The following is a 12018-nucleotide window of genomic DNA, read 5'->3' as shown; positions in this document are numbered from 1 at the left end:
AGTGAAAAATCCTAGTGTGCGATCAGGTCGGAATGACCCCCTATGCAGGGGCGGATCCAGAAGAAAATGAAAGGGGGGGCACCATGATAGGGGAACGGTAATAGTTATATTTATATGCAGCTAAGGCACGCATGCTCCAGGATAAGAGGAGTGGTATCACAGGGGGTGTGACCTCACAGAATACGCCATCAGGTAATGATTGCCTGTAGGAGCGCATCCTGGTTTATTGCCAATGTTTCACCCTGATGAAAAGGATGATTGGGCCTTGAAATGTTGGTCACCTGTTCCATTAGTTATGGGAGCCTGGAAGGCACCCCAGCACAATATAATTATTATAGTTTTTAGTTGGTGATGGCAGGTGCAGCATACAGTACCTTGTTTTGGGCACTGCACTGAGACTCAGACTGCAGGACACTAACTGCCCATCTTTGATTAGCAGAAGCAGCCAGCTGGATCTCCAACAAGCAGCATAAGACTTCTGCAGGACAGCCCTGTCACAATCACACGGGCCGCCTTCTCAAAGCTGAGTTGAATTTGACTGCACCTAGCATGGTGGTAAAGGAAGTGGAGGAGGAAGTGCTGGGAAACTGTGCGGTGCAGTGAGGGCTAATGAAGCCTTCTGCGCCATCATAAGTAACAGTCTTACTCGATGCTGACATTTGAACCCCGCGCCTGGGCTGGACTCTGGCTGGCTGGCAGTGGGGGAGGTAGGTTGCAGTGTGAGCAGGGGGAGGCTGGAGCTGCCTCCCCATAGGTTACCACACGGACTTGCTGTTAGAGCAGAGACGGGTCCTAGTGCCTGCCGGCTCTTTTATAAAATCTGACTGACGGAAATAGCTGTAGTTCTGCTGCCGTTCTCCTTTTGAAAAAAAAAAAGAAATCAAAAACGACAGGGGGGGGCACGGGCCCATGTGCCCCTTGATCTGCCTATGCCCCTATGTCACAGTACCAGTAGTGGTGAGGTCTCTAGTACTTTGGGAGCCCATGGGGTGGATCGACCGACTATGTCACAGTACACGTAGTGGTGAGGTCTCTAGTACTTTGGGAGCCCATGACGTGGGACGGCCACAGTGCTGCTAGTTGGGTTGTGGTAAGTAAATATTCCTATAATCAGTAGCTTAAGCCTTTCATAAAAGTGTTAAAAAAGGTCATGCTATTGCCGTAAGAGATAATCATTACACCCAGTGAGACCTATTGTTTTAAAGTATCAGAAGACAAGAAATATCCACAGACATGGAGAAATCAAGATTAAATAACTTTAATAAATCAGAGTATTCATACAACTAGTTTAATAAAACAAAGCTGCAGAACAAGGCTGGGGATATCTTTCAGAAAGAAAATATTGTGTATGATGAGACTCAGCTTTTCCTGTCTACACTGGATACTGAGATAATAAAATGCAGAAAGATTCTGCTTTACCAATACAGCTTGCTTGACATTACAGGGGCCAAAATAACAGCAGACAAATAATGTATTTATGTATTCATTCATTGAATTATAATATACAAATTGTATCAGTATTACCTATTGGTACAAAACTCAAATTACCATATATATTGGATTGTTTACAAAGGAAACTCTACAAAACTATTTTCATTGTAAAAGTAAAATCTGAAAACAAAGTGTAGCTCTAATAGCATTGGGGTCATGTAGGCTACAGAACAAGATGGACACCAGTTACCAAACTCTGTGTGCTCTTTATGGTATTTTATATTGCTCTGAGAAAAGTACTGCACACACTTTGCAATAGAGAAAAAAGGATTTTAATTACCTACCGGTAAAACCTTTTCTCGTAGTCCGTAGAGGATGCTGGGGTCCATATTAGTACCATGGGGTAAAGACGGGTCCCTTGGGAGCCATGGGCACTTTAAGAGTTTAATAGTGTGGTCTGCCTACTCCCTCTATGCCCCTCCTACCAGAGTCAGTCTAGAAACTGTGCCCGAGGAGACGGACATAGGTCCTCATTCCGAGATGATCGTACGATCAATCACACTGATATGCGGGGGGACGCCCAGCACAGGGCTAGTCCACCCCGCATGTCAGTCCGGTATCCCCCCCGCACAAGTACAAAAGCATCGCACAGTGGCGATGCTTTTGTACTTGTGGAGTAACTCCCGGCCAGCTGCAGCTCACGCAGCCGCTGTGGCCCGCCCCCCGCACGGTCCGGCCACGCCTGCGTTGGCCGGACCATGCCCATAACGGCGGCCAAACGCCACCGTGATGCCCCCTCCCACCCAGCGTCCGCCTATGCCTGTCAATAAGGCAGAGGCGATCGCTAGAGACCTACGGCCTTCGGCCGGCCAGCATGCGCCGGCGCACTGCGCCGCCGGCGCATGCGCAGTTTCGACCCAATTGCGATAAACTGCAGCGAGCGATCGGGTCGGAATGACCCCCATACTTCGAGAGAAGGAAATACACAGATAGTGGTGAGATTCACACCAGCTCACACATAACAGAAAATCAAGCAACCAGCTTGAAACAAGTCAGCAATGGCTGAACAACAGTACTTAACCAAGTAACAATGCAGTACTCAACCAAGTAACAAGGCAGTACTGAACCAAGTAACAACTGCAGGAAAATGAAGCGCTGGGGGGGCACCCAGCATCCTCTATGCACTACGAGAAAAGGATTAACTGGTGGGTAATTAAAATCCTATTTTCTCTTACGTCCTAGAGGATGCTGGGTTCCACATTAGTACCATGGGGATGTACCAAAGCTCCCAGTACGGGAGGGAGAGCGCGGAGGCTCCTGCAGAACCGATTGACCAAACTTTAGGTCCTCAGAGGCCAAAGTATCGAACTTGTAGAACTTAGCAAACGTGTTCGACCTGACAAGTTGCTGCTCGGCAAAGGTGTAAAGCCGAGACACCCCGGGCAGCCGCCCAGTAAGAACCCACTTTACGAGTAGAGTGGGCCTCAACAGATTTTCGACACGGCAAACCTGCCGTAGAATAAGCATGCTGGATAGTACACCTGATCCAGCAAGAAATCATCTACTTAGAAGCAGGACTCCCAACCTTGTTGGGATCATAAAGGACAAAGAGAGCGTCCGACTTTCTGTGACAAGAGGTTCTCATCACACAAATCTTCAAAGCCCTTACAACATCCAAGGACTTTGAGGTGATTGAGGAGTCAGCAGCCACTGGCACCACAATAGGTTGGTTGATATGAAAAGCCAACACAACCTTTGGAAGAAAGTGCTGACGCGTCCTGAGCCCAGCTCTATCTTCATTAAAAATCAAATAGGGGCTCTTGCAGGACAATGCCCCCAATTCTGACACACGTCTAGCAGATGCCAATGCCAATAGTGTGACAGCATTCCAAGAAACTTGACCTCAACTTCCTGTAAAGCCTCGAACCAATCCGATTGCAGGAACTGCAGCACCACGTTGAGATCCCAAGGTGCCATAGGAGGCACAAAGGGAGGTTGGATGTGCAGAACCCCTTTCAAGAAAGTCTGAACTTCAGGGAGGGCAGCCAATTGTTTCTGAAAGAAAATGGACAAGGCCGAAATTTGGACTTTTATGGAGCCCAGACGCAGGCTCACATCCACTCCTGCTTGCAGGAAGAGGAGAAAACCATCCAAGTTGAAACTCCCCTGTAGGAAACTTCTTGGATTCACACCAAGACACATACTTTTTTCAAATGCGATGGTAATGTCTTGACGTTACTCCTTTCCTATCCTGTATCAGGGTAGGAATAACTTTGTTCGGAATGCCCTTCTGAGCTAAGATCTTGCGTTCAACCTCCATGCCGCCAAACGTAGCCATAGTAAGTATTGATAAGCGAATGGCCCCTGTTGCAGAAGGTCCTCCTGAAGAAGAAGAGGCCTCGGATCTTCCAGCAGTAACTCCAGAAGATCCGAGTACAAAGTCCTTCTTGGCCAGTCCGGAGCAATGAGGATCGCCTGAACTCTTGTTCTTTTGATTAGTTTGAGAATCCTTGGGATGAGTGGAAGTAGAGGGAACACATACACTAGGGTGTTTCATTTTTCCAAAGATGTGATTTTCATATGACTTTGCTTACGCCCCGTGTCTTAGTGATGTAAAAGATATGTATGCCAAGTTTCAAGAAAGTTGGATAATACTTAGGGGTTGCACACATTGATCACTTTTATCTCAAACTAGTGAAATTTCTAATATTGAAGTGTTTTGTACTAATGGGTTTCTTATGTATATCTTTCATCTTCTGCAGGTAATTGAACTTTAAAATGGGAACCAAAAGAGGAATTTGGCTGCTAGAAAAGGTGCCTAGTGGTGAATTTTTAGGAGCTCGGCTCCTTTTAAAGGAACAAGTACTTTTAGTTTTTATTTACCATCACAAGGAAATGAAAGAAACACTTTTGGTTGCTGCTAAATCTACCAGTACTAAACTACAGGAAGTGTGGAGTAAAGCAAATATCCCTGTTAAGACGGAGGAGAATATCCGTGCTGGTATACAGAAGACTACAAAGAGTTATTACAACTCTCACTCCTGTACCTAGGAGGTTGGTCTGAAAACGACTTCAGTTTCAGGATCCCAGGGGCTCTGCATCAAGCAAGGTGGATGGCAAAGGCAACATATGCACTTAAAATTATCCTCTTCACTAAACAGTTGAATATTGCTCAATGAGAATTGAAAGGAATGAAACGGGTTGCACATTTTGTCAGCTTCATATATGTTCGCTTTTGGCAAGAGGCAATTGTAAGTCGAAAGACTCCAAATAATGATTTGGATATGCTACAGCTCCAGAGCACTTACACAGATGCAGACGTCAAAAACAGTGCTCTCACAGTTGCTAAGAGACACCTTTGGTATCTGTCAGAAACAAACGTAGGATTGGCTTTTTTGGACGAGCGTATTACTCAGGCTGAGAAGGAAAAGATGAATGAAAATTTAGAAACCAAACCTGCAAAGAAAAAGGAAATGAAACGATTAGAGGGTAAAAACCTAGTTTTTGAAGGAAAAGACCTGAGCCATTTCGTTACTAATAAAACAAAGACGTTCTTTGAATTGTTTGGGATCCACGACGTGACAGAATACTGCAGTGATTCTCTAAGAAGCCATGTGAACGCTCTTAAGGTGGTCAATGATACCGCAGAAAGAGGAATTGCTCTGATAAAAAAGTTTAACGAATCGGTCAGGGACGAACAAAAACAATTCTTGTTGAGAGTAGTCGAGCATCACAGAAAAGTCGTCACCAAGCGAACAAAAGAAGGGATTGCATCGTTCAAAGTTGATTAATATAACACATTTTTTGCCTATCATACTACCTATTAATCTTAGGGGTATATTTACTAAGCTCCCGATTTTGACCAATTTGGTGTTTTTTCTTCAAAGTGTCATCTCGGAAATTTACTAAACTCAAATCTCGGGCGTGATGAGGGCATTCGTATTTTTTTGGGCGGCCCAAGTTCACAAATACGAATGAATACACCATCGGTCAAACACGGCTGTTTAGGTATGGAACTCGGTCATTTACTATTCATTCGTATTTGTAATTTCCACCGTGAAAGTGCATTTGCGGTCGTAAAAATATACAATTCGTAAAAAAACACAAAAAAAAAGTAGACCTGTTTTTGAGAAACGTGTTTACATGTGTTCCGACTTCATCATTAATCACACCTGCATTTTTGGCCCTTTAAAAGGTGGGCCAGCACATTTGTCAAATCAATCACTCTGAAATGCCTGCTGCCGTGTGTAGCAGTGAATTTGGTTTTGCTGCGGGATTCCTGAGACTGCTCCATGAGGCTACAAGAAACCAGGGCCAGGAAACTGAACATGGTCAGCAGGTTGTACAGGTGCCACGGAGGCTGCGCAGGCCTCGTTTTTTTAGGGGGCATTTAAACTTTAACGCATTGGCCGATGACCAGGTCATACAGATGTTCCGGCTAAATAGGAACAACATTTTCTGTCTGTATGACCTAGTCAAACTGGACCTAGACCCTGAGACAGCACGCTCTCGCTCTGTCTCAGGCCTGGACAAACTCCTGGCTGTGTTGCACTTTATGTCTACTGGCAGCTTTCAGGCTGTGACAGGCGATGTAATAGGAATCTCCCAGCCCACCTTTTCTAAATATTTAAATCAGATGAGGCAAACCATACATATTTCTCTATGCCCCATTTTTGTATTGTGTAATGTGAATTTATACAGTATATTTTAACAAAGTGCAGAAGACACTCACCTTATATTTTTGAATGTACACTCAGGTTTTGGATGCATTGGAACCCCACATAGATGCCTCTATCTGCTTCCCTACCCAGGAGTCTCAGTGGCATGCAGTCAGGGTAGCATTCTATGAGCTTGCTGGCATGCCAAATGTGCGGGGTGCCATAGATTGCACACACATTGAGCTGAGACCACCTAGGGGCAGGCAATATACTTATATAAATAGACATCTTGGCCAATAAACTAATGTCCAGGTGGTTTGTGATGCAAATCTCAAAATTATGAGTGTTGTTGCAGGTTACCCTGGTGGCTGCCATGACTCCTTCATCCTCAGTCAGTCATCCCTCTTCGATAAATTTGAGGCTGGTGAAATGCCGGATGGCTGGCTGCTGGGTATGTACCAAGTATTTGTGTTAAATTTTGTGTTTACCTCAACCTGAACATTATGCTAGCACTGTGTTTGTACTTCAATATTTTTCAATGTTGCCAATCTCTGTTTTTCAGGTGATGGGGGTTATGGCTGCTACTCTTGGCTTCTGACTCCATTGTCCGTCCCTGATTCCGCTGCTGAATACAATTACAATCATGCACATAAGTCTACGCGGAATGTGATAGAACAATGTTTTGGTGTACTGAAATCAAGGTGTCTGGATAAGTCTGCCGGGCTTTTGTTGTATAGTCCCTTAAAGGTGACTAGGATTGTGTTCTGCTGCTGTTTTCTTCATAACATGTGTTTGCAGCAACATCTGCCACATGTTGATGATGATGAAGAAAACAGTCAGCAAGCAGAGGAGTTAGAAACATCTGGCGACACTGTGAGTACAGATATAGGGAGGCAGGTAAGGCAAGACCTGATTTTGTCACATTTTAGCGGTAAGTAAATTTGCCTGTGTGCTTTGTATATGAACAATTAAGGCACACCAATGTATTTTCTGTAGTAATGTGGCTCTTGCTCCCTCTCGAGCTAGTCAGCTGAGTGTTGTTAATTTGCTTTATATGTGTTTATGTCTAACTGTTGGGTATCAGTTACTTAGCTATTTGTATATAGATTTTTGTTAGTAATTATGTGTTTAGAATGTAAAAATTTTGTTTTTCCAATTTGAAGGTAATGTTTGCCACAATACTACATAAGAAATTAGTATGCCCTAACAACCATTTTTGTTTAGCCTATTGTTTGTGTTTGTTGTGTGTAGACTTTCTTCTGAAGCTGTGTTTGAAATATGTAACCTCATTACCACAACATAATGGACATTGAGTAATGTGTGCCAATTAGCCAAACATACATTGCCTAACACCAACCTTACAAAATTGTTTACACATAATTCTGCCTGTGATGTGGTAAACCTTCATGTTAGTAATGATGCTAGAATAGTCCCAACACATATGAGTGATAACTCAATGAATGATCATGTTACACTGACAGTTATTTTCACATAACACATTGCACATCAATTATTTCTCACATGTATTACTGTACAACATGTGTTCTCATTTCAAATAAGTGCTATTTTGTAGGCCTAGGATTGTGAACAATGTGTCTCCAGCTGCAGGGTTGGTTATTTCTTAGGCTGTTCTTTGGTGGCTGACGTGGGTTTGGTTTGGACAGTGGAGCGGGTTCGGCTTGATCTTCGAACTGGTGATGAAATTGGGGTCTGTGTAGGTGTGTTGGTCCCTGAGCTGGAACCTTGTTGGTGTTGTGCCAACATATTAATATTTTGACTGAGGTTAGCCAGGGTTGCGGTAAGTTGTGTTGTGGCTGTTGTGTTGTTGTCTATGATGCGGGACATGGTTTCTGATATATTTTTTGCTGATGTGTATTTTGTGTGCAAAAACAGTGTGTAAGTATGTTATTTGTAATTTTTGTTTTGTGTTTACTCACCAGACAGCTGAGGGGAATGTGGTTCCGGTGATTGAGGACTCTCCAAAATGTGTTCTGGTGGCTGAGGCAACACAGTTGAAATACGACGTGGGGGTGGGCTTAATGCTGGTGTTGGTGCGACATCAGGACGACGTCTCTTGGTAGGCCTGCTCGTGTGGCTGCCAGACCCCTGTGAAGGACGTCTTTTTGGACTGTGATGCGATGTTGAAGTTCCTATGGATTAATGCAAACATTAGATTGTTTGTAAATTTTGTGGTGGGCACATTAACTGGTGTCAGTTTTGCGTTACCTGTATCGCCAGCATCCACAGCTCTTGACAGTGTTGCTTGTGTTCTGGAAGTGGTGGCTTGCTTTCGTACTGTAAAAATGATAAGTTGGTGTTTATGACCTTTAATTACAGTGTGTACTTTTGTAAGCAGCAACATTTAGTGATGTGGCCATATGATTAACATGAGTACACTTTCTACCAATAAATTATTTAAAAATGGGTTGCTTCATTGTTTGTGAAAAGGCTAATGAGGTTCCATTTCCAAAGACAAAAACATAGCCAAGTAGTCTAATTTTCCATGGCCAACAGCTGAATATACACCCATGTATTACCATATATTTTTAAGTATTACATTAATCAGAAAATATGTCATTTAAATTTTCAAAACCAAAAAATTGCCAAGTGAATATAAAGTAAACATACAATACTTAGCCATCTACACTAACATATTGCCCACAAAGACAAGTAAAATACAACATGCATTAAACAAATAAAAACAAAACAAAAATTACATTCTAAACAACACGTGACTCACACGTAACTAATGTCCCTTTACAAATAAAGCCATCTATGCAAGAATTTTCAACTTACAAAATGGACCAAGCAAAAAAACACTATACACAAAACCATAACTACCTAACACCTCACTATACAAACACAAAATCATTAAAAAAACAAACACAAATAGCTAATCAATTTATAACATAAAAATATATTAACATTACAATATCATTTAAAAAATACTAATTAGGCATAAACACATATGCAGATATAACAAATTTAAAAAAAAAAACACCATCATGCCTAGGACGTTCCAAATCCCGCACATTAGTCGCACCAACAACTTCATGCGGAATAAGGGTCCGCACAGGTTCCTCCCACTCCCGATAAGACGCTATAAAGGGATGGCCACCCCCTGTTTGCCTGGCTGACTTAGCCTCCTTTGCCATCTTTGCCTTGACACGGCGCTTGATGTCGTAGAATCTCTTCCGACACGTGTCCTTGGTCCTCTTCACCACACCCTCACTGTTTACTGACGCTACTACCTTCCCCCACAGAATAGTTTTCCTGCACGAAGGCACCTTGGCCGCATCATGCCCAAACAACTGGCGATGATGGCGCATCAACTCATGCACCAAAGCCATATTTTCCGCATAGCTAAATTTAACATTTCTGCCCGTCTTGGTAGTGGTGTGTGGCTGCGGAGCAACACCACCATCACTGTCACTATCACTCAAGGCCACAGCAGCAACCTCACCCTCCTCCACCTCACTAACCTCCTCCCCCTCACTCACCTCCTCCACCTCACTCACCTCCTCCCTCTCACTTACCTCTGACTGGGACATAATAATGACAAACAACAAATAACACTAAGAAAAAAAAAACACAAAACACACTCCTCCACTACCACTACACACAATACACCAACCACACACACACACACACTCACAAACAATGACAATAGACTGTAACTAAAATGCACAAACACTAAAAATTACAAAAACTTTAAATAGACTACACAACAATTATCACAAGACTACTTACAGACACAATACAGCACTCAACAATCGCAAGAAACCTCCAAAACCGACCAACAAATCACCAACTCCAAAACACCAACTTCCTCTCACCTCTCCACTAGCTAAACCCACGAGGTGCGGCTGGTTGGGGGCATTTTTATACTAATGAGCACAGACACTCCTCCATGACAAAAACAACCAATCACGGACGAGTGACGAAAACGAAAGTTAGAAAATATAACGCGGCCGGGAAGGGACAAAAACACTGCCGTGGAAAATTAATTTATGAATCCGTAAAAATCCACCAAAATACGGCCGCAAATACAAGATTCGGCCGCGTTCACATTAAAAAATATACGAATGACATCGACATCGAAAAATACGAAAACACAAAATACGAAAGCTTAGTAAATGAGTCGTAAAAAAAAAAAAGTTGCAAATTAACACTACCGATGTCAGTCGTGTTTAAACTTCAACCAAAATCTGAACATTATGAATCTTAGTAAATATACCCCTTAGTGTCTAGTTTTAGTATTATTTTAAGTTTGTGATTTGTAGTTTTCCCAATAAAAGTAATTAACATTGAAAAATCTTATTTTTTTGCCTACTTTTACAAAACTGATCAAAGTGTGCAACCTCTAAATATGATCCAATCTTCTTGAAATTTGGCATATATATCTTTTACATCACTAAGACTCGGGGGGAGATTTCCGAGTTGTTCGCTCGCTAGCTGATTTTAGCAGCATTGCACATGCTAAGCCGCTGCCCTCTGGGAGTGTATCTTAGCTTAGCAGAATTGCGAACGAAAGATTAGCAGAATTGCGAAAAGAAATTTCTTAGCAGTTTCTGAGTAGCTCGAGACTTACTCACAAATAGCGATCAGTTCAGTCAGTTTCGTTCCTGGTTTGACGTCACACACGCCCAGCGTTCAGCCAGCCACTCCCCCGTTTCCCCAGACACTCCCGCGTTTTTCCCTGACACGTCTGCGTTTTTCCACACACTCCCAGAAAACGGGCAGTTTCCGCCCAGAAACACCCACTTCCTGTCAATCACACTCCGATCACTTCAACGATGAAAATTCTTCGTTCGGATGTGAGTAAATCTACTAAGTTTTGTGTTAAAATACTAACTCTTGGTGCCGTGGAGAGGCCAAACGGCAGCGCCTGAAACCGATAGTGACAGTCCAGCAGTGCAAATCTAAGATAGGCCTGGTGAGGCGGCCAGATCGGAATGTGAAGGTACGCATCCTTGATATCCAGAGATACCAGGAATTCCCCCTCCTCCAGACCTAAGATCACCGCTCTCAGAGACTCCATCTTGAATTTGAATTCCCTCAAGTAGGGGTTCAATGACTTTAGGTTTAATATCGGTCTTACCGAACCATCCGGTTTCGGTACCACAAACAGGATTGAGTAATAACCCTTGTGGTGTAGGTGAGGTGGAACTGGAACAATGACATTTGACCTTAGCAATTTTTGAATGGCTTCCTGTAGGATAGCACTTTCTGTCAGTGAAGCTGGCAAGCCTGATTTGAAGAATCTGTGAGGTGAGAGTTCTTGAAACTCCAGTCTTTACCCCTGGGTAACAATATCTTGTACCCAGGGATCCAGGCCTGAGGACGCCCAGACATGACTGAAATTTCTTAGTCTTGCTCCCACCTGCCCAATCTCCAGGCTGTCATGCCGAGGACTGTGAGGAAGCAGAACCAGACTTCTGTTCCTGGAAACTTGTGGGTGCAGGTTTTCGGGATTTCCCCCGACCACCTCTAAAGAAAGTGGAGGGGGATTTGGACTCTTTTGCTTTAGCAGTCCGAAAGGACTGCATCGCAGACGTAGGATATGATTTCTTAGTCGGTGGTGTAGCAGAGGGAAGAAAAGTTGACTTACCCGCAGTTGCCGTGGAGATCCACGCATCTAACGCTTCCCCAAACAGACCCTGACCTGTGAAGGGTAGGTTCTCCACACTATTCTTGGATTCTGTGTCCACAGACAATTGGCGCAGGCAGAGTCCTCTGCATGCCGAGACAGCCATGGAAGAAGCTCTCGCGTTCAGATGTCCAAGGTCTTTCATGGCTTCCACCATGAAACCTGCAAAATCCTGTATGTGATGTAAAAACAATTCAATGTCACTTCTATCCATAGAATCTAAATCCTCTAGTAAAGTGCCTGACCACTTTACAATGGCTTTAGAAATCCATGCACAAG

At 43.4% G+C, this 12018-nt stretch overlaps 1 long non-coding RNA gene across 1 annotated transcript in view; it reads right to left on the bottom strand.

The window, feature by feature from the left end:
- LOC134935184 (uncharacterized) overlaps positions 1–12018 on the bottom strand; it is a 216461-nt gene that overhangs the window by 12572 nt on the left and 191871 nt on the right. Inside the window, exons 2-3 of the long non-coding RNA XR_010179969.1 lie at positions 8316–8384; positions 8027–8239 (exon numbers count right to left, since the gene is read on the bottom strand). This is a non-coding gene — a long non-coding RNA (uncharacterized LOC134935184). The remainder of the gene's footprint in view (positions 1–8026; positions 8240–8315; positions 8385–12018) is intronic.

The sequence above is a fragment of the Pseudophryne corroboree genome, chromosome 6, assembly GCF_028390025.1.
Source record: "Pseudophryne corroboree isolate aPseCor3 chromosome 6, aPseCor3.hap2, whole genome shotgun sequence".
NCBI lineage: Eukaryota > Metazoa > Chordata > Amphibia > Anura > Myobatrachidae > Pseudophryne > Pseudophryne corroboree.
Note: the sequence above shows the minus strand (reverse complement) of the source record. Positions and strands in the feature narration are given on the sequence as shown.